This window comes from Magnolia sinica, chromosome 12 (genome assembly GCF_029962835.1).
Source record: "Magnolia sinica isolate HGM2019 chromosome 12, MsV1, whole genome shotgun sequence".
Classification (NCBI taxonomy): Eukaryota; Viridiplantae; Streptophyta; class Magnoliopsida; order Magnoliales; family Magnoliaceae; genus Magnolia; species Magnolia sinica.
Window position 1 is genome coordinate 31,343,310 of NC_080584.1, and position 27,320 is coordinate 31,370,629.

The 27,320-nt window shown below is 38.9% G+C and overlaps 1 long non-coding RNA gene across 1 annotated transcript in view; it reads left to right on the forward strand.

Annotated features, from left to right (window-relative positions):
- Positions 1-27,320, forward strand: part of LOC131221188 (uncharacterized) — a 76,232-nt gene continuing 48,912 nt past the window's right edge. The window contains exon 1 of the long non-coding RNA XR_009159091.1: positions 1-650. This is a non-coding gene — a long non-coding RNA (uncharacterized LOC131221188). The remainder of the gene's footprint in view (positions 651-27,320) is intronic.

Here is a 27,320-nt window from a genome sequence, read left to right on the forward strand (position 1 = left end):
CATGAAACCCACAGGGCTCAACTTTTACGTTGAGACAAAACTTTCGTGGGCCATGGCAAAAGAAAACAGTTTTCTCCTTTGATTTTCATATCACTTTTATATGGCCCACCGAAGTTTTAGATCAGAGTGAAAATTAGTCCCTGGGGGGGTTTAATGGGATTTTTCATCACATGAACCGTTCGGATTAGAGTTCCATTACACGTGTGGAAATTATCGCACGTGCGCACGTGCACAGGTGAGCATGCGTACGAGTAACACCTAATCCACTCCCGTTTTCAAAGCGGTAAAGGAAACATTGCGATCAAACCCTACCGTTTCGGGGGAGGAGTGAGAGGGAGGGCGGTCGTCGCAGACACAGAGAGAGATTGCAGAGAGGGAGGGTGTTCGTTGCAGACAGAGAGAGATTGCAGAGAGGGAGGGCGGTCGTTGCAGACAGAGAGAGATTGCAGAGACGGAGGGCGGTCGTTGCAGACGGAGATAGATTGCAGAGAGGGAGAGCGAGAGATTGCAGAGAGGGAGAGTGGGTTTCTCCATCTTCCCCTCTTTTTAAAAATCCGACCGTTGAGCCTGTAAGTGGCTTACAGGGAAGTGACTTCTCACCCCCATCGCCCTGCAGTTTTTTGGTAGATTTGCCTGTAAGTGACTTACAGGTTGTAAGTTACTTACAGGTGAATTTTCTCCCCCAAACACCACCTGTAAGTGACTTCCCACTTACCCAACTTACAGGCATCCAAACAGGCCCTAAGAAACTTAAGACAGAAGTATCCTCTTCTGAAGGTGATGATTCCAACGGTCCGCTACCTCTGCAGAGAATGGAAAACGGGCTCGTACTCCACTGTCTGGAGGCACTCGATATTGGGAAATGGAATGTTGCAGGTATCCCCTTTGTTCTTTCGAACGCTCTTGCTGTTTTTGATTGAGTTTCTTGGCCTATTCGAGTTTTTTGGGATTTTGGTATTGCTGATTTCATTGAGAATTTGATGGGTTTTTGAATAAATAAATAAAAATAAATGCTGAGGTTCTGAAATCTTCCATATGACATTTGTGTATTGCTTTCTGGTATGAACATATTCTCTCAATGCTGTAAACAAAGTTTCCTCCTGCTTCTGTTCTTGCCCCCCCTTTTTTTAGTTATTATTATTATTATTATTATTATTTATGAATGTCAAAATAGCAAAGTTTGAAAAGAAACTGAATGCAATACTCATATAGATTTACAACTGCAACGTCACGACTTGATTCACAGAAGCCTCCACATACCCCCACCCATCTTCAAAATCGGGCCCCACCCAATAACCAGATATCGTCATATGGACGCAAGAAATGGGCCCACAACGACGCCTACTTGATCTTGACAGATGATTTTCATCTTTTGTATTCATAATAAATCTGACATTAATCAAGCTGGACCTCAGACATTTCATCGTTGTCCTCGATGCTGCTTGACTTGAAACTCTGTCAAAAGATGAACTTCTCGGATGCATTACCAATTGGTGGGTCCCATTAGACTGGTTTTTGGAGCATAGAGCAGAAAGGGAAGGTGTGGAGAAACAGGTGTTGCAGAGCGCACAAGCCATGGCTAAGCAGCGTCTGCCTTCTCATGGGCCAGAATCACCCTGTTTTGGCATTCATTAAAATGACTTTGTACTTAATAGAAAGATTTACCCATTCTTCATGGTCATGAAGTATCTGCCCTTATTGTAGCAGTAGTTGAACTTGTTGAACACTGTCTCTTGAAGAAGAATTATAATCTCCACGTAAAAAAAAAAAGAAAAAGAAAAAAAAGGGGAGGCACTCGAGGTACTCTCTCTCTCTCTCTATTTTTCTCTTTTGATGGCTACAAATTGGGCAGCAACCATGGTAGTGACAGCCATGTCCGCCGCTGTCCATGGCCCCCTACATGTTTGAAGAAATGCTTCAACCAATATTCTCGATTGTGTCATGTACTCTTTCAGAATATGGATTAATTCCACAGATCTCCAACACATGTTGGTGTCTACCTAGATTCTAGCACGTCCCACACCTTCACATCAAGGGCTTTCATTGAATCACAACATATGGGCTTGTTCTTAGCCATTGGTTAGAGTGAGAGGCTTACTACCATATTTGCATTTTGACCCAAAAATCATGCCTTTACTGCCATTCGGTTGGTGGGCCAAATGTGTATGTCTAATGATCATCACTGATTATTCATTTTAGTTGGCCATCTTTTCATATGCGTGTCACCTAAGGGCCAGATTGGCCTGATTTTCAGGTCACCGAACATACACAGTGGGACATAATTGAAGAATAGCCCAGACCCATGTTGGCACATAATAGGATCTGGGTCCCACCTATGAGCAATCATCACATTTTTTAATATGCTTTTAACCGTTAAAATAGTGGTCTAATAATACTTGATAGCTATTATAGGCATCTATATAGAGGGTGGGACTGTGTGAATCTTAGCATCTTTTATTTATTTATTTATTTTTATTTTTAAATGTTAATCTTTAGGTTGCATGTGGATGCACCGTGACCAATTAACCATGGTTAGTTCAATAGAAAGGAAATGGTGAAATTGTCCCAGTATTTATGATATGAGGGAGTAGCCCTCAAGTTGCAATTAACTTCCATTTGTATCTGACATGGCGGTAATATAATTGAAATTTGGCGACTGGTTCCTCAATATGAATACTAAGGTAATTGCAATTTTGTCACTTCCACTTCAAGAACTAATTATTTCAGTTCACTTCATTAGTACATACTGTGCCAGTTCTTAATCATATAGCCTCTATTGTTGAGATCTGTCGTTAAATTTTAGTAATGGAAGTCCGTTTTTTAATGTTCCAGAATATTACAACAAGAACATTATTTAGCAGCTGAATCTAATATTATGCTTGTAATTGTTGCTCCTTATCATTGCAGGATCTTATATGCAGAGATTGGATGTCTTCAGAACATTCACAATAGCCATAGATGCAGTGGATACGAACAATTGCAAGTTGATGATTCTACAAGCTTGTTTTTTCTCTCAGGGACAGATTTTCCTGGCCAAGGAAAATGCAAAATGAGACTGGGCTCGAAATTGCATCTATATATCACACAGATGCCATGTAACTCTTACCATTTTTTTCTTTAAATTATTATTGTGGTGGTCCTGTTAAATATATGAAGTTTTCAATTGTTTTCACCACTAATGTCAAGGAGATTTTACTATTGTTTCTTATTAAAGTTGCTTATTTGTTGATGCTGTTCTATACCTTTTCTTTTTCCTGTAATAGGTGGGACGCATCAATGACTTCACCATTGTCATCAATGAGTGATGAGCCCCAGCCAAAAAGAGAATTTGCCGTCTATACACAAAGCCCCAGGTTCTATGGGTGAGTGTCCAGAACTGTCCTTAAAGAATGTAGGCAATTGGAGTTAGTTTTTTTTTACTATCGTAGTGAATTTCTTTAGTTATAGGAAGCTCTTTTTTTAATGCCTCTACTTTTCTCTTTCACATCCTAAAAGAATTACTTTCTTGGGTTAGATTAGAGGACTACTGGAAAGCCAGTCTCCTCTGCCTTGGAAGTACCTACTTTCATGCCTCCAATTTCTTGCATTTGTGTGCATCAAAGCTGTCAATGGATCGGCCATCTGAGTCATGTTGGGAGCAAAGACCATGGCAATGTTTCTTGCATTCATCTTGTTAGCTTCTTCCTCTTCGACGACATTTGCCAAAAGATCAACGGCCCAGTTGAGGAGCGCAGCTTGAGTTGGGAGGAGCAGTTTCACAAGTTCCAGGCCTTAATTAGACCTGCTAGGCAATGAACATCAATGTCATCAGGTACAATGCCCTTGTTCAGTTGGTCCCTCACATTTTCTTCCTTGCTGTTCTCGGGATTAATCACGTAACAATGCTTTGTATACGGATTGGCAAATTATTGCATTGCAACTTTGTTTCTGGTTGAGATAGTTTATGTTATTTTTTGTGCATGTTGATGTCATTGAGTTGGTAATAATACCATAGTGTATCCTGCAAGACCTTCATGAATTGTCTTGCAAATGTTGTTCATATGTTATTCTAATGTTAATGTGCATGCAGAGTCACAGACTGCAATAGTTTGTAAATCCCTCATAGCAATGCCATAAAAAGTAAAAACGAAAAAGAAAAAAAATCCTTACAGCCACACCCAAATTGTAACTTAGTTGAGCACTCTTTTCAGTTTGACTCGTTGCTTGATTTTTACTTGCTTATGTTGCAAAAGTTGAATCCATTGAAGTGGGGAATGTGCTCTAGTTACACTTCATATAGGGGTGTTGTTGTGTGTAAAGTAGGTATATGATTCCATTCCATGAAATTTGGTGGCATGTTTTATTTACTGTTGGATTTGACCGTGATCAAGCAATCTCTTTCAGATTATTTTAATGTTCGTTGGGTGAAATAGCTTTCCATCATTTGACAAAGAATGCAAAAGGTTCCGAAGTCATTCATGGAAGTACATGTAAAACTATTAGCATTATGAGGATTAAATTGATTGCTGGGAAGGTGTGTGCTTTCTATGTGGAATCTCAGAATAGATGATCTTCAGTTTTTCATTTTTCCAATTCATAGTGTTGATCGATTTCTTTGCATTCTCTGCAATTGCCAATGTATAATTTTACATCACAAGTGTTGAATGAACATCTGGATCTGGCTATGGGGAAGGTGGATGAGTTGCATCCTGACTTGACAGTAGACCCTCTTGGAATCTTGCGTCCTGCAAACAAATTAACTCATCAACTTCCAATGGTAAAACTTCAGCCTGCTGCCACTTCCCTTGAACCACCCAATTATTTTGCATAGGTCGTGACAATGTGTTTGTTACAGGTCAGTGCATACTCATCCTTTGCAAGGATGGTGGGAGTTGGAATTGGTTTGGAGCAACAAAGGAGGAGAATGGACCCCACGACTAATGAACCGTAGTTCACAAACTGCACTAGAGATTTCATTGGCACAGTTGATTACATATTTTACACAGGTAAATTTCCTTGTTGCAAGATGACTTTGCCTGAGCTTTCTTTCCCTTTCTCTTGCCTTTAATATCTATATTCTGTCATTTGTTATTTATATATATGGTTCAGATATTGATAAAAACTTCTACTAGTTGGAGCTTTGTGATCCAACACATATGGTGAGCACTGAAAGTTCAGCAAAGCCAGCAAGTTTACCATGAATGATGGTCACAATTCAATTAAAATTTAGCATGTGTGCAGAGAACAATTCAATGGGAAAAAAATATGATCTTGGATGATTCAAAGTCAACATGGTATTATCTATGGATCAGTAGAGAAAAAAAATCAGGTTTCAAAAAATACGTACAAATCCACATATAGAATCGGGTCGGTAAAGACACAAAAATCAACACCATTCGGCAGAAGAAATCTGATCACCTAGAAGAAGAATCTGATTTTTGGTGACGGATTTAGCAATTTATACACAAGAAAAATTAAACAACTTAGGATCTAGGTTGGGAAAAATTCACCAAGCTCTAATTTGAATTTGGGAGATAAATTTTACATATAAGATAAATTCATCCAGCAACTCAGAATCTGAATCTGAAAGACAAATTTCAGCAGTAAGAAAAATCCAGCAGTATAGAAATCTTTTTTGAAAAATTGATGAAAAAAATCAATATATAAAATAAAGAAGGCATGTTGCTGGCCAAAAATGTAATAAGTTGAATTATATAGGGAGAAAAATTCACCAAACAGCTGGCCAAAACCTAGTTTAAAAAATCAGGTTTAGGATGTCCATAGAGGGCCACAAAATATCATATTCTAATAACCTGAAATTCAAGTTGCTGTTGAGAACATAGAATGAACCGGTGTGCAACATGGTAGGTTCATTGGGTCAGTATTAAGGTGAAATTAGTGGAATTCTATGGTGGCCATTTGCAAATCAGGTGTGAGGAGACATCAAGAATCTTCAAGCAAGAATGTAGATGGATTCGAGTTTTTAAGTTTTTGAACCATGGATGAGCTGCTGCTGAAATTTCTTGGAGTGCGTTTGGATGGGCCGCAAACTAAAACTTACATTGAAATGATGTCCTAACTACCCGACTGATGGGCATCTAATGGGCAACTAGAATGAAAAATAGTCAATTGTTCGAATCAAACAAATCCATCTAATGGGTGACACTATTGCTGAAGCTAGGGCCATGCTGGATGGTATCTTAATCTGTAGCGAGATGGGTTCACTACAAAAAATACTTGTATTAGGGGCACATTATAATATTTAGTTTTGTTGGGGCCTTTGTAAATGCCAACTTCTCATATTGCAGGTTTTCTCAAAATTTTCTGCAGCAACAGAACAACTGTTACCAACATCAACTGATAAACTCAGTACACAGGAGGTTTTTGTTCTTCTTCTTTTTAATTCTCCTTTTGCTAAGCATAAGATTATCTCTTCTTATTAAAGAAGCAAGGCTTCTTAGATCATGAACATAGGATATGGAGGCATGTTTGTACCAGCATTTGTTCACCGTGTACTTCTCTAGCTACTTGCGAGTCTTGAAAAGTGTCTCATGCAATGTTTCTTCGTTGTTTTTCACATGTCACCTGAAAATTGTTCTTGTATGTAGATTGGCATACTGAAGGATCTCTCAATCTTAGATATGGGTGCTAATGAACTTGGATTTGGGGAAGCTCATGACTTGAGTTTTCTTGACTCCTTGACTAATTGCAGTAGCTTACAAGAATGCCGTAATAAACAGTGAGTGGCGTTTCAACTAATTTACTTCTGTAATTAGTCAAATGATTAGATGCAAGCTTTAGTTTTTTTTTTTTTTTTTTTTTTCGTGTGTTGTCTTTCAACCATGGGCAATCTTTTCTTTTAATTGATTTGGTGTGTAGCCTGAGATTCTTCTCTGCGTGTAACTCTCACCATACAGGCCAAGCATGTGTGGTCCACCATAATGTTAGTGCAATGTCCAATCCATCCATCTTTGTGCCTGATCGTCTGAGGAAATCAGTCAAAACGAAGCATGTCTAAAATGCAAGTAGGCCACAACACCAAAATGAAGCATGCCTAAAACGCAAGTGGGCCACAACACCATAAACAGTAGATATGCAATGCCCATCAATGTTCCTATTTTGGGGGCCCACAAACAGTAGATATGTAATGCCCATCAATGTTCCTATTTTGGGACTCTCTCTCTCTCTCTCTCTCTCTCTCTCTCTCTCTCTCTTCACATGCATTCCACAAGCCATACCCTCTTCCTATTTTGACAGTCACACATAAGAATGTCTTATAAATATATTTTTTTATATGTGGCATCCAAAGAACTAAAGAAACACCCTGTTATTACTCAGCTTAAGAAATGGTTGGTAGACACATATGCCACTTGAATAAAAGAATGATAGCTCCATAATAATTCTGGTTCCTTGTATGTATACTGTTTGGATGCCTTCATCTCCTCCAAAAAATTAGAAGTTACTCAAAATTAAAAATTAGATATTTCAAATATAGGCATTTCCCTCCCTACTGTGCCTATAGTGTCGCCCACTTGAGTTTTGGATGTCTTATTTTTTGTCTCACGACTTAAAATGTGGTGTCAAAATGGCTGTATGGGATGGCTTCCTCACAAACATCATGATAGAGCCCACCTAGCTTCCAATCCATGTGGGTAGACTCCAAGGTGCAATTGCACGCATGAGAAAAACTTTCATACTTTTCACTGAATAGATGCTGAAGCCTCAGCTCTGCAGCAAAAGCTTGAAGGAATGAAAATGTCAAGAGTACCTTCAACTGAAGGTGAACAAATAACACCTGCAGAAACAACTCATGCTACATTAGAGGTGAGCTTGATGCTCATTTTTGCATGGTGATTTTCTGTCATTAGGATTTTTATTTATTTATTTATTTATTATTATTTTTTTGTGATATGCAATAGTTTTTCAGAATTCATATGTAGGTGCATATTTGTGCTCGTTCACATGGACTTTGACTATTTTTCTTAAATTTCTTTGGTTTATCTAATTTTTGTATCTAATTTTGAATTTCTAGGCCCTAGCACTTGCAGAAGTTCGGGTATGTTCCAAATTGGAAGCACTCTTACTAAAGAAGAAATCCCTAAACAATGGAGACTCACCTGATATTCGTTCTCAAAAGGTGCTCACTCTATCCAATGTTAGGTTGATAAGAAAGTTGCTTATGAAAATTTACCAGTGCTTGTATTTTCACCTTCTATTTCTTCTTGCGTACATGCGTGCATGCACACGCACATGTGTGTGTGGGGGTATGAACACGTGTATGCCATGTGTGTGCATGCGTCAGTGGGTGTGTGTGGGTGGGCGGTGGATGTGCTTGTGTGCATGCATTAATGTGGAGGAATTTTCTATGTGCTTGTGTGCATGCGTTAATGTGGAGGAAATTTCTACAGAAGGCACACTTCATCTAACATGTGCATTAAAACTCTTCCTAAGTACTTGGAAATGATTTGTCATCCATCACTTGTTTTAATGCTTGTTACATTTGTTTTGTTGATTTCTCATTTTGTAATTATTGTCCACTGAGATTGGAAGAGTTTAAAAATTATGCTCCAAGTAAAAAGACTGCAGTAACTATACTCTCCTGAAGTTAATATAATTGTAAACAACTACCAAAACAGATGATAACTTGAACGACTAATTGATAGTGTTTGTATGAGTAGGGCTGGTAATGGATATCAGTTTACCAAATTACCAAACATAAATGGGGCTGGTTGTAAATGATTTACAGGTTGTGTTTGAATGCTAATTTAAGCCCATAAAGGTCTTCTGATGTAGAAGATTCTTCTAGCCAAGGTTAAGATAAACAGAATGTGTTTTATTTTTAATTTTTCTTTTCTTGTTTTCATTGGTGTTACTTGCACTATTCTCATCATGATATTTGGCAGATTCTGTCTGTGATTGTGAGAGTTATCCGAAAAGATGCTTTAGAGAAGAAGTCCTCTTTCAACCCAAGGCTGTATTTCAGGCTGTTTGTAAACTGGCTTTCAGACTTTGGTTCCCCTGACACTGTCCTTGATGGTGCCAACTTTCAGGCATGAGTTGCTTACCTTGGATCATCTTTATGGTATACACCTCTTTATCTGGCCTGAATGTGGCACATTCAGGTCTTATTGGGGTTCTCAACAGGCCAGATTTAGACCGGGCCAAGGTCAATCCAAGACCGACCTGGGTCTGTGACCAGTCTGTGACCAGCCAAAATGGCTCGAGCCTGGCCTTGTAATCTAATAATTGGCCCAACCCTTGATGGTGTCAGCTGATCTTCTGATTAGTTTCTTGATTGATCATAAGAGCTATAGGTTTGTAATTTTTAGGGTTTTTTTTTTTTGTTGAATCTCTCTGCTTTGTTGATGTGATTGATCTGAAAAATGCTTGAAATCGATTCATGCATGTATTTATGTGTGCGTGCAGTTGCTACAAGAAACAAAAGAAAAATGCAATATGAGTATGTGTGCAGCGGGGATGATAGATTTTAGAACTGTGAGACTTTTAATTCAAATTAATTTTGTGAAAAGATTATTCCTACCACCGTCAATTCGATGCTATAGGGCCCTCTTAGTCGCCACTTAGACAAAGAAGAAAAAAAGCGACATGGCGGTAGTGCGGAGTACCTGGCGGGAACGCCCTTGTGTAGCCTCAATCCAAAAATCAGGTTGATTCAGCATTCAGTTCAGCTTCCTTATAAAATTTATAACTCAAAACCTCTAAATTCACGTGGTATGGCCCACCTATGTTTTGTAATGATTTTTTGCATAATTCTTTCATCCTGATGAAGCACATTAGATGAATGGATTGGATGGCGTGTAAACACTATGGTGGCCCCTACACAAAAGCTAATATTGGGCGTCCCAACTTTTTGCTACGGCATGGACAACCAAAGTTCTGGGTGGTCATGATTTTTGGGTTACATTTGAAGCATGTTTTATGTTTGGGTTGGATCTCATGAAAGTTTCACTCACATGGCTCTCAGCGTGCGAGGTACCCAGCGTCGCACTTAGAGATTTTGGTAAGGATTAAAAATAATTTTGATAACCCATAATTTATATAAGGGTGTTTTTGGCTGCACCTGATGTCAATAAATTCCACAATATTTTTCTACAAATTAGATTGATTAGTCATGAAATGTCGTGAAATACAGGTAGATGCAACCTGGTGCCTTAAGCTATGATTTCTAATACACAATTTCTTTTAACTAAAATGAGATGAAATGATTTTCAAGTGCAACCAAACAGGGCCTAAGCATTTACAGGCAGATGCAAACTTTTTCCTCTCTCATTGGATTCGGATTTAGATGCGCAAGTGAAATGCCAATTCTTCAATCGTTGTGGTCAAATGGGGAGATGTTCTCTACAGCTAATAGTAGTTGTGTTTCTTCCCACTCCCAACTTGGAAGCAGTGCATTGGGCTTAATAGGAATGTGACCAGAGGTGAATGGGTTTGCTTAATCTGCAAACCCGAACACGTTACATGCTCTACATGCTTCTAATTCATTTTTCCTCAGCTCAGCAGATTCCCTGTACCACTGCCTGAAAAAAAGAAAAGAAAAAGAAGTTTCTCAACAAACTAAGTGCATAAATGATTGAATAATGAAGACCACAAAATGATCTGTTAGGAATGTATTTTTTTTTTTAATTTTCAAGTGCAAGCACATAATCCAATAGAAAATTTCACAACTTTGAATCCATTTTGCAATTTACAGAAATTATAGCTGACATAGTTGCACAAATTACAAATTAAATGCTCATGAATAAGAATATAAGCAAAGATTCATTAGTTTCATTATGGAGCAAAAGGAGACATTTGAAATTAGAATTTGGAGAAGTACCCACTTACAAGTGAAAAACACTTTTCATGTGAAACGGTTGGCATCTCCTTGGGATATTTAGCCCAAATACTGAGTTGCCGAGGCTTTATGTTATAAAGTCTACATTGGATGATCCGTTATGGTTTACATGAAGTTGCAAATTATCAACACGATGGTTTTATGTCTTTCTTTTTTTGTTATAATAATTTACCAAGGAATGGTTCTGTGTGTGTGTGTTGCTTCTTTCGGTGCTGTCATATGGGTGCTTTTTGTTGTGTTTGTAAAGTTTTCGATTTGCAGATGTAAATCTCATAAGCTTCTCTTTGTTGTTATTATGTCACTTTGTTACTGGTCTTCCTCATTTTGTTATGCTTGTTTGTAGCATATTATCATGCAAGAGAGCAACAGTTTAGATTCTCAGGTCTTCTTTTGTTACTATTTTGCAGCATCGGAAATTGTGGGTGTTGCAACACATTTGATTTTCTTGCTGATTTAGATGATCTGTCCTGGTTGTAAGTTAATACCCTGTGGCAATCTGTGTTGTTTTATTCTGCAGCCAACTCTAATATTTTCAATATCTCTCACCTTTGGCACATACATTGGCCATTAGAATTTTATCAACATCTAGATCTCTTTGCTACCTAGGTGGTCCTTTTTCTGATAACTGAGCTGTTTGCTGTAAACATTTAATTCACAACAAACACTTGAGATCTGTTTCAGTGGTTCCCAAGGCGTTTCAATTCATTTCTATGGATATTATTTTCCCTTTTTCATTGGGATTTGCTAGATCTAGAGATAGGGTCTACATTTCGGAAGATTAAACTGAGAAAATGGTTTTTCTTTGTGGAATGAATTGGATCATGTTTGTCATTTACATTATGGGACATCTGAATAGCTTAGGATACATTTGATCCATTGATATAAATGGCAAATACTGATTGGTTATTGGTATAGTGTTGTTGCCAATTTTCACTATTGATTTGCCAGGAGCTAATCCGAGATGAGGAATTATATGATTCTGGACACATGCATCTATTCTTGGGCTTTCAATTTTTGCATGTGGGACCCATCCATACATTGATCGTATGGTGTGCACCTTGGATGGATCATACCCAACAATATCTGATGGGACAATCCCAACACTTTGTTTGATGACTTGCTAATAAAAAGTCGAGAAAAAAAACAGCAATGATCTAGATTCATAGAAAAAAACCCAATGATTATATAACTTGCCATTCTGTTTCTTTGCCATAATTCATTGGTCTTGAATTTCACTAAGTTTGTTTAGTCAAGCATTTGGTAATTTCATATGATAGGAAACAATAGTTTTCGGAGCAATTCAGATTCCAGATTCTAGATTCCAGACAAAGAAAAACTTTTTAGCAAGTAAAGCCATATCATTCTCTGTATCTTCACTATCAGAATTAACATTGTTATCTTTTGAAATAAATTTGGATGACTTAAAGGCAATGAACTTACTTTTAGGAGCTTTAAAATTTAACTCATATGTTTGAAGAAAACTAACTCCTCAACCTTCATTTGATTAGTGTCTCTCTGTTCCTGAATGACAGTTACTTTAGAATTGAACCTCTTTGGAAAAGATCGCAGTATTTTAGCACAGACTTTGCTTTTTGGGATTCCATCTTCTAGACCTCACATGGAATTAACTATATTATTTAATTTCATATAGAAGTCCATGAAAGTTTCATTTTCTTCTATACGAATTTCCTCAAATCTTTTAGTGAGGATTTGAACTTTAGATTTCATGACAATAGTAGTTCCTTTGTATGTCATTTTAAGAATATCTCAGGCTTGTTTAGCTGTATCACATGAAATGATTCTTTTAAATTCATTAGGTGATAGGGCACATGTAATTGCATTTAAAGCCTTAGCATTTGCACTGCTTTCATTTTTCTGAGGTATAGTCTATAAATAAAAAGGAGTTTCTTTAATGGACTTGGTTCCATCACTGCCTAGAACCTCAGACACAGGTGGTTTTCATTTGGTTACCGTGGCTTGTCACACGCTTTCATCAACATATTTTAAGAAAAACCTCATTTTGGCTTTATAATAAGCATAATTTGAGCCATCAAAAAATGGTGGCCTGGTAATAGACAAGCTATCGAAATTTGACATAATGAAAGCTCTAGATCTTTAAACTCAAGGAACTTAATCCAAGTAAATGAGCAACTTAGCTTTGATACCACTTGAAAAGGGTGAGCTCGGGGGGGGGGAGGGAATAAGACTGCCAATATAAAAATTAAAGAACTGAAAGATTAAATAAATCAGAACCAATTAGATATCTCAACTGTAATAGTATTGAGAAATTGATTCAAACCTTGTTCAAAGGACAACCTTACGCCAAAGACAGATGTTTTAGGTAGGACAACCTGATTTCTTGAACGTGGTAAGGGTCAAGATCGCAAACTAAAAACAAGAAAAAAAGAAAGAAAGCTAACTATTACAAGCATTCACCACATGTACATGAAAAGATTACAATCATTCAACAAATATATATAACATACATCATTCACCACAAAACACCAAGAATTATAGTGGTTTGGAGTGTACATCAACTGTTCTCAAACAGCCACACGTACTCCACTCTCAATAATCACAACCCACGTGATATTGGCGTTCACTAATAATTAAAGTTTTCTTAGGTTCACCTTAAAATCTATACAGTTGTGTTTTCAAATGGGCTATCACAATCAAAACCCCACGCTAAGATTTTCTAGCTATATCAGTCAAAACCAATACAGAGATTTGCTGGATATCTCAAGAAACCAAAAAAAGAATAAAGAATACTTATCTTCTTCTGAAGACGCGCTTTGATGTAGCCCATAGAACCGCTTCGCTTGATGTAGAAATGTTTAATGTCCAATAACACAATCAAGAGTTATAGGTTCTAAATAGATTTAAAATTAATTCAAACATTGGGTTACTTGTTTGAATTCCTCAGATCTCATAAAGAAGAGTATGAACTCCCTTTAAAACATAAGATTCATAAAAGAGAGATCAATGAATTACAAAAACAAAAAGCTATTAAAAAATTTAAAACTACCGTGCTATAGCTTGAAAATGACGGGGACTTTTCTTTCTCATAATGAAGGCTTTTTGTGTCTTTGATGAATGAATTAGAATGAGAAAAGACCTCTATTTATAGGATGAAAATCGATTGCTTCGACTGGTCTAAGGTCTCTTTTGACTCGTCTAAGATCTAACAAAAAGTAAAATTTTCGGCTTGATCGGATAAAACCGTTCTTCGACTGGTTGAAGGGCCTGCTCGACTAGTTGAGCATTGCCTTCGACTGGTCGAGGGTGTGCCCACGACTGGTTGAGCACCCTACTCGAGTGGTCAAGGAACTACCTGAAAAGTCCATTTTTTGAGTTCGAATCTTGGACTGGTCGAAGTATTTCTTGACTGGTCGAACCAGAGCCTGGACTAGTCGAACTTAGGCTTGGACTAGTCAAACCTAAGCCTAATCAAAATATAAAAACCTGTGTATGTTTAGCATATAAAAGGACCTAAATCTAGGGTCTTTCTAAGGTCAATTATACTTGAAACTTCTACTTGAATCTTCAATAGCGTTCAGTGGATCTTCTACTTGAAGTAAACTTGTAGTTGTAGTTTGATCTTGAACTTGAAATGAAGTAGAACTCAAACTTGAAGTAGTCATCTTCATGTCTTGCACTTTCCAACTTCATGTGTTGATCTTGAAGGTGAACTTTCCATCTTGATTCACTTGAAGGTGAACTTTTCATGACATGAATGAGTCTCATTATAAGTTGTTTTGTCCCATCGAAATTTGACAAATAAGGGTGCTTTATACATCACAACACTTACAGTTAACATGTCCAAGAAGTTTATGCCATAATTTCGTTTCATCTGTTTGGACCATGTAACATGAAAATTTAGAAGAGCGAGACTTATTGATAATATAGCAATTTTCAGAAGTCCTACGACCATTTAATATCACACCACCTTTCTCATTTGAAATCTCGTATCCTTGATTAGTAAATTTTACACTATGTTTGTTATCGAAGATTTGAGATATACTTAAAAGATTGTGTTTAAGACCTTCAACATATAAGACGTTTTCAAAAGGAGGAAGGTTAGAGAGTTGAACAGTACCTAGGCCTACAATCGTACAGTTGCTTCCATCACCAAAAGTAACTGAACCATCATTTATTTATTTGTAGTTGGTGAATATATTTTTGTCACCAGTCATATGTCTTGAATATCGACTGTCTAGATACCTTTTTGAATGGCTAGAAGCTTTGAAGGTAGTGTGGGCAACAAGACAAGTAACTATAGGAACCCATTTCATTATAGTTCTGGGTTTAGGAGTACCATTGGTTTTTCTTGGCTTGTGAGAGTTGAAATTTCTCTGTCTATCAACTCTGATAACATTAGAGTTAGATTTGAGAAGCTCTTTGAGTAAGTCCACTATTTTTCAGCTAAGGGGTTATATCTTTGATTTATAAAGCTGATGTTATCAGAATTAACTTTAGAAGCTTGAAAAGGTTTTGAATTTTTGAAATTGTTTTGGTTATTATTTCTCAAATTCTTACTTTTTAAGTTTGAGGATTCTCCTTTTACAAATATAGGAGATGCATTCTTATTTTTCAAAGGAGTATCTTTGATATAGCCCAGACCCGATTTATCGCCACATTTTCTTGATGCGGTTAATAACTTTTCCAACTTAGGGTCTTCATGGGCGTATCTCCTAGTATCCTTAGAACTCAATAGTGAAGAAACTTCAAGTTTTAAATTCTCATTTTCTATTCTAAGTTTTTCAATTTCAGAAGTTTTGAAACTTAAATCAACTTTTGCTTTTTTTATAACAATAAAAAAGATGAGATTTTTCCAAAACAATATTTTCAAATTCTTCTTTTAGTTTAAGAAATTTTTCTTTTTGAATCTTTAACTTGATAACTATTTTTCAACTTTCCCTATACAGGGCATTATAGGCATCCTGAAGATCATCTTTATTTTCCTTTTCAGGGTCACCCTTGAGATTCTCATAATCAGATAAGTTACAACTATCTGAGGAGGTGATTCTAACTATAGTCATTAGGGCCTTCACTTCATTTGAAGTTTCTTGTTCTGATTCATCTGACTCGGAAGAACTTTTAGAGTCGGATGATTCATCCCAAGTAGCTAACATGTCATTTCTTTTTACTTATCCCTTTTGAGACATTTATTTGACAAATGCCCGTATTCATGGCAGTTGAAACATTGACTGTCTTTTATAGATTTTCAAGTTTTAGATTTTCCCTTTCTCTTATCAGAATGTTTTTGAAAATCATCTCTTTTCTTACTTTTGAAAATTAGCAAGTAAAGCCATATCATCCTTTGTATCTTCAATATCAGAATTAACATTGTTATCTTTTGAAATAGATTTGGATAACTTAAGGGCAATGGACTTACCTTTGGGGGTTTTAAAATTTAACTCGTATGTTTGAAGAGAAACAACAAACTCATCAACCTTCATTTGATCAATGTCTCTTAGTTCCTGAATGACAGTTAATTTGGAATTAAATCTCTCAGGTGCAGTTCATAAATAAAAAGGAGTTTCTTTAATGGACTTGGTTCATTCACTGCCTAGAACCTCAGACACAGGTGGTTTCCATTTGGTTACCGTGGCTTGCTACACGCTTTCATATATGAATTTTAAGAAAATCCTCATTCTGGCTTTCCAATAAGCATAATTTGAGCCATCAAAGGGTGATGGCTTGGTAATAGACAAGCTATCGCAATTTGACATAATGAAAGCTCTAATAGATATTTAAACTCAAGGAATTTAATCCCAATAAATGAGCAACTTAGCTCTGATACCACTTGAAAGGGGCGAGCACTCAGTCTTAGAGAGGGGTGAATAGGACTATGCCAATATAAAAAGTAACGAACTGAAAGATTAAATAAATCAGAACTAATTAGAGATCTCAATTGTAATAGTATTGAGAAATTGATTTGAATCTTGTTCAAAGGACAACCTTATACCAAAAACAAATGTTTTAGGTAAGACAACCTGATTTCTTGAACATAGTAAGGATCAAGATCACAAACTAAAACGAGAAGAAAATGAAAGAAAACTATCTATTACAAGCATTCACCACATGTACATAAAACGATTACAACCATTCATCACATACACATCACATACATCATTCACCATAAAACACCAGGAGTTATAGTGGTTCGTTGTGTACAACAACTGTTCTCAAACAACCACACCTACTCCACTCCTAATAATCACAACCCACGTGATATTGGCGTTCACTAATAATTAAGGTTTTCTCAGGTTCACCTTAAAACCTATACATTTGTGTTTTCAAATGGGCTATCACAATTGAAACCCCACGCTGAGATTTTCTGGCTATCTCAGTTAAAACCAACACAGAGATTTTCTGGATATATCAAGAAACTAAAAATAAATAAATAATAATACTTATCTTCTTCTGAAGACGCTCATTGATGTATCCCGTAAACCACTTCTCTTGATGTAGAAATGTTCAATGTCCAATTAACATAATCAAGGGTTCTAGGTTCTAAATAGATTTTAAATTAATTCAAACCTTGGGCTACTTGTTTGAATTCTTTAGATTTCACAAAAAACAGTATAAACTCCCTTTATAACATAAGATTCATAAAAGAGATCAAGAAATTACAAAACAAAAACTATTAAAAAGATTTAAAATTACCGTTCTATAGCTTGAAGAAGATGGAGACTTTTCTCTCTCAAAGTGAAGGCTTTTTGTGGCTTGAATGAATAATTTCAGAGTGAGAAAAGACCTCTATTTATAGGATGAAAATTTGTTGCTTCGACTGGTCTAAGGTCTCCTTCGACTCGTCTAAGAATCAACGAAATTTCAAAATTTGGGTCTGATTGGATAAAACTGTTTTTTGACTAGTCGAAGGCTCTGCTCGACTGGTCGAGGGCCCTGCTCGACCGGTTGAGCACAACCTTCGACTGGTCGAGGGTGCCAAAAAATTGTTGCTGGACTTCGAGTCGAGCACCCTTCAATTGGTCGAGGATATGCCTTTGACAGGTCGAGCACCCTACTTGACTGGTTGAAGAACCAATAGAAAATATCCATTTTTCAGTTCAAATCTTGGACTGGTTGAAACTTTCCCTAGACTGGTCGAACCAAAGCCTAGACTAGTCGAACTAAAGCCTAACCAAAGTATAAAAATCCATATATGTTTAACATATGAAAGAACATAAGTCTAAGGTCTCTCTAGGGTCAATTATTCATGAAATTATTGAACATTGAAGTATATACCTTGAAACTTCTACTTGAATCTTCAGTAGTATTCAGTGGTTCTTCTACTTGAAGTAATCTTGTAGTTGCAGCTTGATCTTGAATTTGAAGTGAAGTAGAGCTTATAATTGAAGTAACCATCTTTGTGTCTTATTCTTAAACTTACACTTTCCAACTTCATGTGTTAATCTTGAAAGTGAACTTTCCATCTTGATTCACTTGAAGGTGAACTTTCCATCACATGTGTGAACCACATTATAAGCTATTTTGTCCTATCGAAATTTGACAAATAAGGGTGCTTTATACATCACAACACGTACAGTAGACCACATCAACCTCGTTGCCTCTTTCCGTCAAGGCCTTATATCCTTCTACAGCTGTAGCCTTGATTGCCAAGATGGTTGCCTCAGACTCAGACAGCTGAGCAGCTAAGGCCTTCTTAGCCTAAGCCAACTTAGCCGTCAAGCTAGCTCTCACCCTCTCTAGCTCCGCCTTCGATCCCGCACATCGGCTTCGACGGATGAGACGTGTGCCTTCACCATCTCCAGTTCGGCCCTAACTGAGCCAAGGAGGGACTTGTCCCTTCAAGGTCTGCCATCACCAAGCCCTCCATATGTTGGGCTTCGTCCAGCAGGATCTTCAGAACATCCCGCTCCTCCCCAGCGCACTTTCGTAACGTCGTGAAAATCGGGGGTCGAGCACAAACTCAACTCCCGAGTTCCAACGCATCACTTATGCAACATAGATAATGATGATTAAATGTTGTCCATATTAGTGCATTAAACATGAATGAAATTATACCAAAACAGTATATCATACTCCAGAGACAAGTGAATTTTGCAAGCGGAAGACTGTGATAGATATATAAAATATATAAACTGTCGTAAGTCTCCAGAGTGTGAACATGTTACCAAGTTAAATATATACATGTATACTCCAAAAATGGACAAAATGAATATACATGGTGTTCCAAAAGTGCAAAATAATAAGTGTAATGGCATCTAATTAGCATCCCTGTAACCCCGTCGATCAAAACATGGTCTACATAGACCCGCCTGATAGCTGCATCAAGGAGATACCCTCCTCATCATCATAAAAGTCCGGCTCCGCCTCGCAGGCTACGCCATCATCTGAACCTACAACAGGGTCTGGTTGGTGTGTACAACACCGTCCCGTAACGTGGGAGTGAGTGATCAACTCAGTGGAACAATAAAGCAAATGTTAACATGTTATCAATTCAGTCAAGCAATAATGATTATGTAATACAAGCAAACATCCCTAAGTACTGTGATTAATGCAAGAATGATATGAACAATGATGCATGCCCTCGCCTGTGCTCCCTCAACGACTTCATCTTACGTTCGCGCATGCAACATTGCCACAGTGCTTGACATGCTACGCCAAACGCACACGTAATGCGGTGCATGAGCGTGATTACCAAGTTCTTATTAGTCCGTTTCATACAGTAGGATTGAGAAGCTAAGGTACCTCCCTTATATCAATTCCCAAACAATGATCCATTCTAGGGTCGTCAATCTTAGTAAATCTCATACGATGATACGGTTCTAGGTTAATGCAAATGGCTCGTTACCTTATCAGTGCAGGCCTAGTGTACTCTTGTTGCTACGTAAGGGCTCGTCGCCTCTACGCAGTCTTAGTGTATGCTCGAGGTCACTACAAAGGGCTCGTCACCTTATCAGTGTAGGCCGACAGCTCGAATACAGTGTCCCATACCACCGTATTCGGCTTACGAGTCTGGGTTGCTCACTGGTCACTACGAGGAGGCTCGTCACCCCAGCGTAGGCCGACAGCTCGATCACGGTGTCCCATACCACCATGCCCGGCTCATGAGTCTTAGCGGATCGAGGTACCAAGGTTTAAAAGGGTTTTCAGTGGTGAGTTTGATACCTTAGATTCAAGCAGTAGCGTCCATACATGGTGAACATACATCAGGTCAATCGGGTTACTTGACGAGCTCGATTAGTACGAGCGCACGTTGAGTTAATCGACATGAAGTGCGTAAGCACTCCTTGTGGCCTAACCACTGCCGACATCCCAAGTACGGCTCGGATTCACTGATCACGTCCTATGTGGCGAGACAACCTCAGCCACCAATCAGAGCCTGTTACCGATTGCCTGGACTATTCCGTAGTCCTAAACACATTCAATTATAACAGCTACTCATACAAACAAATCAGACCAATAATGGATTAACAATTTTCAATCATACAAACATGTGAGAATTTAATAGATTTCAACTTAAACATGAACTCACACATAAGTAGTGTCTAAGTTAAACAGATAAAGAATGTAACTTGCATGGAGGAAATCATACACATCGTTAAGGTAGTTGAGAATCTCTTCTCAACGCCCATATAAAGTACAGTATATTACATACTTGTTCATTCAGACATTTCTACAAACACTTAGACTACATATTCCAACATACATGACGTATATTGGTGATAGCACATATTAGGACAAATCCTTTCGCTAAGGAGTTTTTGCACATACAACTAGCACAAACACACGGCAATTAATCATGACAAACACATGTTCATATTTCATACGTATACGATACTTTCTACGTATACATGGAATACACTAATCTCAATAGAGTTCATATATATCAGAAACGCAAAACAAACATCGCATTTTGCATGTGAAATTGCACCCACATCAATAATAAACCATTAATCGACATTGAAAGCCTTGAAAACCTTAACCTATACGTTTATAGTCCGCACCTTTCGCCAGTAGACTCGTAACGAACTCAGTTTTAAAGCTAAGTCTTTGTCTACTGCAAATTGACAACCTATAGCATAAATTAGGTTAGCTAATTCATAACTTACACTATCTGAAACTCTAAAACAGATTAGGGTTAGGTTTTCTTACTTAAGAACAGGATTGGTATCGCCCGTATAGCGAGACAGGAGTGGTGGCTAAGCACGTGGAGCGTCAGGGAAAGATCCCAACATCTATCTCTCACTCTCTCTCTCTCTCTCTTCTTCACTTTCTTCTTCTCTTTTCTCTCTTCTTTCCCTTAGGGTTTGCAAAATTCGTGTGGCATATGAGAGAGTTTTTAAGGTCCTTATATAGGCCCAGGTTTGATGGGAATGGCCCCAGGGCCAAGGTTTACTTAGGTTATATCCAAATATGGATTGTTCCCGTCCAACGGAGCACTTCTGGCGGCCCCTTTTCCACGTGCAGTCGGACTTAAGCTCCCTGACCATGGATCTAGGTCAGCCTGAGTTTTCATTCCGATCGGATTTACAGATCAGCCGTGGCGGACCAGTTTCAGTTCAGCGGTCACGGTCACTCGATCAGGGCCACAAGTACATCGACATGTGTGGGACATTTTTTCTGATCCGAGGGTGTATTTGGGTCAAATTCTGACGGTCTGAATCTTTATATTTGGCCCGCAAGCGACACGACTCAGATTACTTAAATTCGGATTTTATTTTTAAATATTTCCATGTTTCTCACACTTTTTGCTCCGGGCTCAAGTTGTGCATTTTTAGACACAATCAATACTTGATTTCTGAGGGAGTTGTCAAGTCCAGTAATGCGGTCATATCCGTATAGTTTCAGGGTAATCGGACTTTCGACGTGCGGTATAGGTCCGATACGGAGTTTCAAGGTGCTCCCAAGAGCAACTGAGTTTTGAGATGGATCCTAAGTTTCAAGATAATGTAGCGTTAATGATTCTACTCATTTTGAGTCTTGTAGTTCGTATTTAAAGTAGTTCGAGCTAATTCTATTGATTGTTCAGTTTAGCAATTAACTAAATCGTGCCCTAATTACGATAGAATAAGGTCCTACGGCAGTTCTACGCCCCTTTTTAGTACTTTTAGTTGGTATATTATTTTAATTATTTTTCTAATAGTTCATCATTAAGTCCACTTCATCCCTACCAAAATTTCATTAGATTTTTTATTGTAGAAAAATTCTAAAAATTCCAGAAGCAGCAGCTGTCCAAACTAACAATTTTCGGATAGTTGTCACAACGACCTATATTTAACTATATTTAGTATTTTATTATAATTTTAAATTATTTTAATATGAAACTAGACTTATCAAGCTTCAATATGGCTTTTAAATTACTTAAATCGGAGTTATAATGAAGGATATATGAATTTTCAAAGTTGGGCGAAAATCACAGAATTTTTCTGCCGAAAACGGGCCGCCGGCCCGCTGCGGCCCTGCCAGGCCCGCATTTTGGCGAGGCCTTGCCAAACCGGCGAGCCCCTCACCGTTCACTGGACTCTGGGGCGAGGGCTCACCCCAGGGGTGATGTCCCCCCCGGGGGTGTCGGATACATGTGGGACCCACCTCGGGTCCCCCCGAATTGTGTCGTTTGGCCCCCGCGTCCGTGTGTGGCATTTTCAGGTCCAATTTGTAAACCGGAATGAGTTTATTTGACGTACAATATATGATTTTGAGTAGGAGATGCTAATCTATCCAACTAACTAATTTATTTTGTTAGATTCCAAAAGGTTAAGGGTCAAAAACCCATTTTATCCATTTATTTAATATTTATGGTAAGTTTTAGTTTCGGTATTGTTCTTCATCATTTATACCCTAGGATTGGTGTGTATTATGAATATGCTTAGAAAACTTTGAAGGATAGGATGGTGAAAGGTGAGATCTCGAAGGAAAATGGTTAAAAAAGGGACTTTACGCTTTGAGATTGAGTTTTAGAAAGTTAATAAGGTGTTAGGATCGACCCATTGCCTAAGTACGTCTAACTCCAAGTTAGCAAAAATCCGGGGCGTTACAACTTTAGAGTCCCCTTCCAGGCATCAGCTTCCGCCGCCCCCTCTTGAAGGCATGCATTGAGGGCCTCGACCTTAACAGTCTTCACCTTGGGTGCCACCTAATCTTGTTTGCACTCATCGGCTATCTGCCTCACTTTTTAGCAAGTGGTTAGCAGCGTGGGGATGAGATGGACATTAAGAAAATAAGTTAGAAAAATAAAAAAGGGAGCAAAGATGACGTCGGAGAGGGTACATACCTTATAACAAAGCGCGACCACATCGGTGAGGAAGGCCTCTGGATGAGAGTCCATCAGGTCAGCAATCTCTTCCTCTGGAGCATGTCTCGCCGCCCAGTAGCTAGACGAGACATATGGTAGCTGGGCGAGAATGTCCTCACCTCCTCATTAGCCCCGGGGCTCGAACCCTTGCCCCCCCTTCAGCATCAATTGGGGCCACTGAGGGGATGGTCTCTTGAGTCGCTCTAGACTCGTCTCCCTCAACAACTTGGGCAACCCCGCCCATAGCAACGACCTCATCTTCTTCGGCCACAGGCATGGCCTCAATGTTCTTAGTCGTGTGGACTTCAAGAGTGACGAGTTGTAAGGCCTTGAAAATCGGGGGTCAAGCATAGGCCTAACTCCCAAGTTCCAATACATCACTTATGCAACATATATAATGATGATTAAATGTTGTCCGTATTAGTGCATTAAACATGAATGAGATTATACCAAAACAACATATCATACTCCATAGACAAGTGAGTTTTGCAAGCGGAAGACTGTAATACATGTAAAAGATATATGAACTGTAGTAGGTCTCCGAAGTGTGATCATGTTACCAGGTTAAATATATACATGTATACTCCTAAAATGTACAAAATGAGTATACATGTGTGCTCCAAAATACAGAATAACAGTGTAAGGGCATCTAGTTAGTGCCCCTGTAGCCTCGGCAATCAAGACACGGCTCACATGAACCCGCTCGATAACTGCATGTAGGAGAATGCCTCCTCGTCATCCTCAAAGTCTGGCTCCTCCTCGTAGGCATTACCACCACCTGCAGCTAAGACAGAGTCTGGTTGGTTTGTACAACACCGTCCCAGAACGTGGAAGTGAGTGATCAACTCAGTGGAGCTATAAGGCAAAGGTTAACATGTTATCAATTTAGTCACGCAGTAATGATAAAGCAATACAACAAGCATTCCTAAGTACTCTGGTTAATGCAAGGATGTTATATATCAATGATGTATGCCCTCGCCTGCACTCCCTCTGCGAACTTCATCTCATGTTCGCGGCATGCATCCCTTCCACAGTGCTCAACTCCAACGCCAAAGGCACATGCAATGCGGTGCATGAACATGATTACCGAGTTCTTATTAGACCTTTTCATACAACATGATTAAGAAGCTAAGGTATCTCCCTTATATCATTTTCTAAAAAATGATGCATTCTAGGGTCGTCAGTCCTAGTAAATCTCATACAATGTTGCGGTTCTAAGTCACTACAAAGGGCTCGTCACCTGATCAGTGTAGGCCTAGTTTATACTCTAGTTGCTATGGAAAGGCTCGTCGCCTCAACGCAGTCTCAGAGTATGCTCGAGGTCACTACAAAGGGCTCGTCACCTGATCAGTGTAGGCCGACAGCTCGAATACAGTGTCCCATACCACCGTATTTGGCTCACGAGGCGGTGTTGCTCATTGGTTACTACGGGGAGGCTAGACGCCCCAGCGTAGGCCGATAGCTCGACCACGGTGTCCCATACCACCATGTTCGGCTCATGAGTCTTAGCGGATCGAGGTACCAAGGTTAACGGGGTTTCTACTGGTGAGTTTGGTACCTTAGGTTCAAGTAGTAGCGTCCATACATGGTGAACATACATCGGGTCAATCGGGTTACTTGACGAGCTCGACTAGTACGAGCGTACGTTAAGCCAATCGACATGGAGTGCGTAAGCACTCCGTGTGGCCTAACCACTGTCGACAACCCAAGTACGACTCGGATTCATCGAACACGTTCAGTGTGGCGAAACAACCTCAACCACCAATCCAGGACCTATTACCGATTACTTGGACTATACCATAGTCCCAAACACACTCCAAATACAATAGGAATACGTATGTGCTAGTCCAAAACAGCATATAGCAACCAACTTAAATATAAGTCTCATTTGAGCATTTCAACGAACACATAGTGTGCATATTAGCGTACATAGGCATTTTAACCATAAAGCACATAGTAGTGTATATGATATATAAAGGAAAACTATAACCATGGTTAATGGAATTGAGAATCCTATCTCAATACCCTCATTACTTGCATTTTAACAAGCATTTCCTCATTGAGGCATTTTATCAAACACTTAGACTACACATATTACAAACATGCAATAACTTAGTTAAAACACATGTTATAGCAAACCTTTCACAAGGAGATGCCACGTATACAACGATCATGCATTTACAACCAATAATCATGGCAAGCACAAATCATAATTCCATATTCATTCAAGCATATCAACAAACACATGGATTTCACTATTTTCAACATAGTTCATATATATGTGTAAAGTGCGAGGAACATCGCATCTAAGCATGTGGTATCATTCAAGTCAGTCATAAATCATTAACTGACATTGGAAGCCTTGAAAACCATAACCTAAACATTTATAATCTGTACCTTTCGCCGGTAGACTCGTAACGAACTCAGTTTAATAGCTAAGTCTTTGTCTACGGCACCACAACAACCTATAACAGGGAATAGGTTAGCTATTCCACCATTTACACTATTGAAAATCCTAAAACAGATTAGAGTTAGGTTTTCTTACCTAAGAATGGAATCGGAATCGCCGGAATAGCGACACGAGAAGGGTGGTTAAGCACGTGGAGCGGCGGGATTGAATCCCCGGAACAAATGCCAACTCTCTCTCTCTTTCCTTCTCTTTCTTTTCTCTTCTCTCACCTAGGGTTAGAAATTTATATGTAAAGGGAGAGATGGTTTAAGACCCTTATATAGGCCCAAGACTGATGGAAATGGCCCCAGGGCCAAGGTATACTTAGGTTATATCCAAAGGGCGTCTGTTTAGTCTAACGGAGCTGCTCTGGACCCCTTTTCTTGGTGCGATCGGACTTAAGCTCCCTGACATTGGATCTAGGTCAAGCTGAGTTTTTGGTCCGATCGGATTTACAGATCAACCGTGACGGACCAGTTTTAGTTCAACAGTCACCGGTACTCGATCAGGGCCACAAGTGCATTGACATGTGTTGAAAATTTTTCCTGATCCAAGGTATAATTAGGTCAGATTCCGGCGGTCAGAATCCTTAGATTTGGCCTGCAAGTGAACGACTTAATTCACTTAAGTTTCAGTTCGTTTTCTAAAGATATTCGCATTTCTCACACACTTCGCTCCGGGCTCAAGTTGTGCGTTTCTGAGTACTATTAGGACTTGATTTCCAAGATGGTTGTCAAGTCCAGTAATGTGGTCATAACCGTCTAGTTTCGCGATAATCGGACTTTCGACGTGCGGTCCAGGTCCGATACGGAGTTTCAAAGTGCTCTTAAGAGCAACTGGGTTTAGAGATTGATTCTAGATTTTAAGGTAAAGTAGCGCCAATGATTTTGCACGTTTGGGTCTTGTAGATCATATTTAAAGTGATTAGTACTAATTTTACAGGTACTCTAGTGTAGCACTAGCTAATTCTCGTCTAATTTCTAAAGGATTTGGTCCTGAGTGATTTCTGCCTGAGGTGATACTTGGGTCTTTGTACGGATTTTTCCGAGACATTACACAAGTACATCTTCTAGTTCCAATTCAACCATCTCCATGGCATTTGTACGTGAATGGGCAGTTGAGGCAGGAGCATCCATCTCACCCACCTCGATTGGGGCCAGTTAGCTTGTCATGGGCTGCTCGGCGATGACCCCTGGGCTCACTTCCGCTGAAGTAGTGAGTATTTAGGCGATAGAGGGGACCACTACATTCTTCTGAGCAACGTTCTTCTTCCTCATCATCTGCTCCACAGGAGGAGGACGCTTCCTCTTTCCGGACCTCTGGACCTCGGCCATGCCTACATAAAAAACTTTCTAAAGTTAGCTTAATGCTAATGCTAAGCTGTAATTGACAAATTGACGACCTGCTGCTCACCAGAAGAAGCGGAGACAAAATTGTGGAGAGAGATCGGTTGTTGAAGAGCAGCCGATCGATGGAGCCTAGGCCTATAAAGCAGATCAGGGGTGATCAGAGTATTCCAACGGCGAAACTCGTCCCTTAGAACTTTCGCCTTGTCTACTTGTTTATGAAGGGGGTCTGACAACTCGGGTCGATCCTTTGAGTAGACTGTAAAATTAAACAGACAATAAGACCATCACAAAATTAAAAGACCTGGATAAGAAAGTCTAAAGTACAACACCACAACAACACCCGACTTGGAGTGGCAAATTTGGTAGGGACCCTGACTCGCAGATGAGACAGCTCGGTAGTAGGCGCCTCCCACTCTCTTG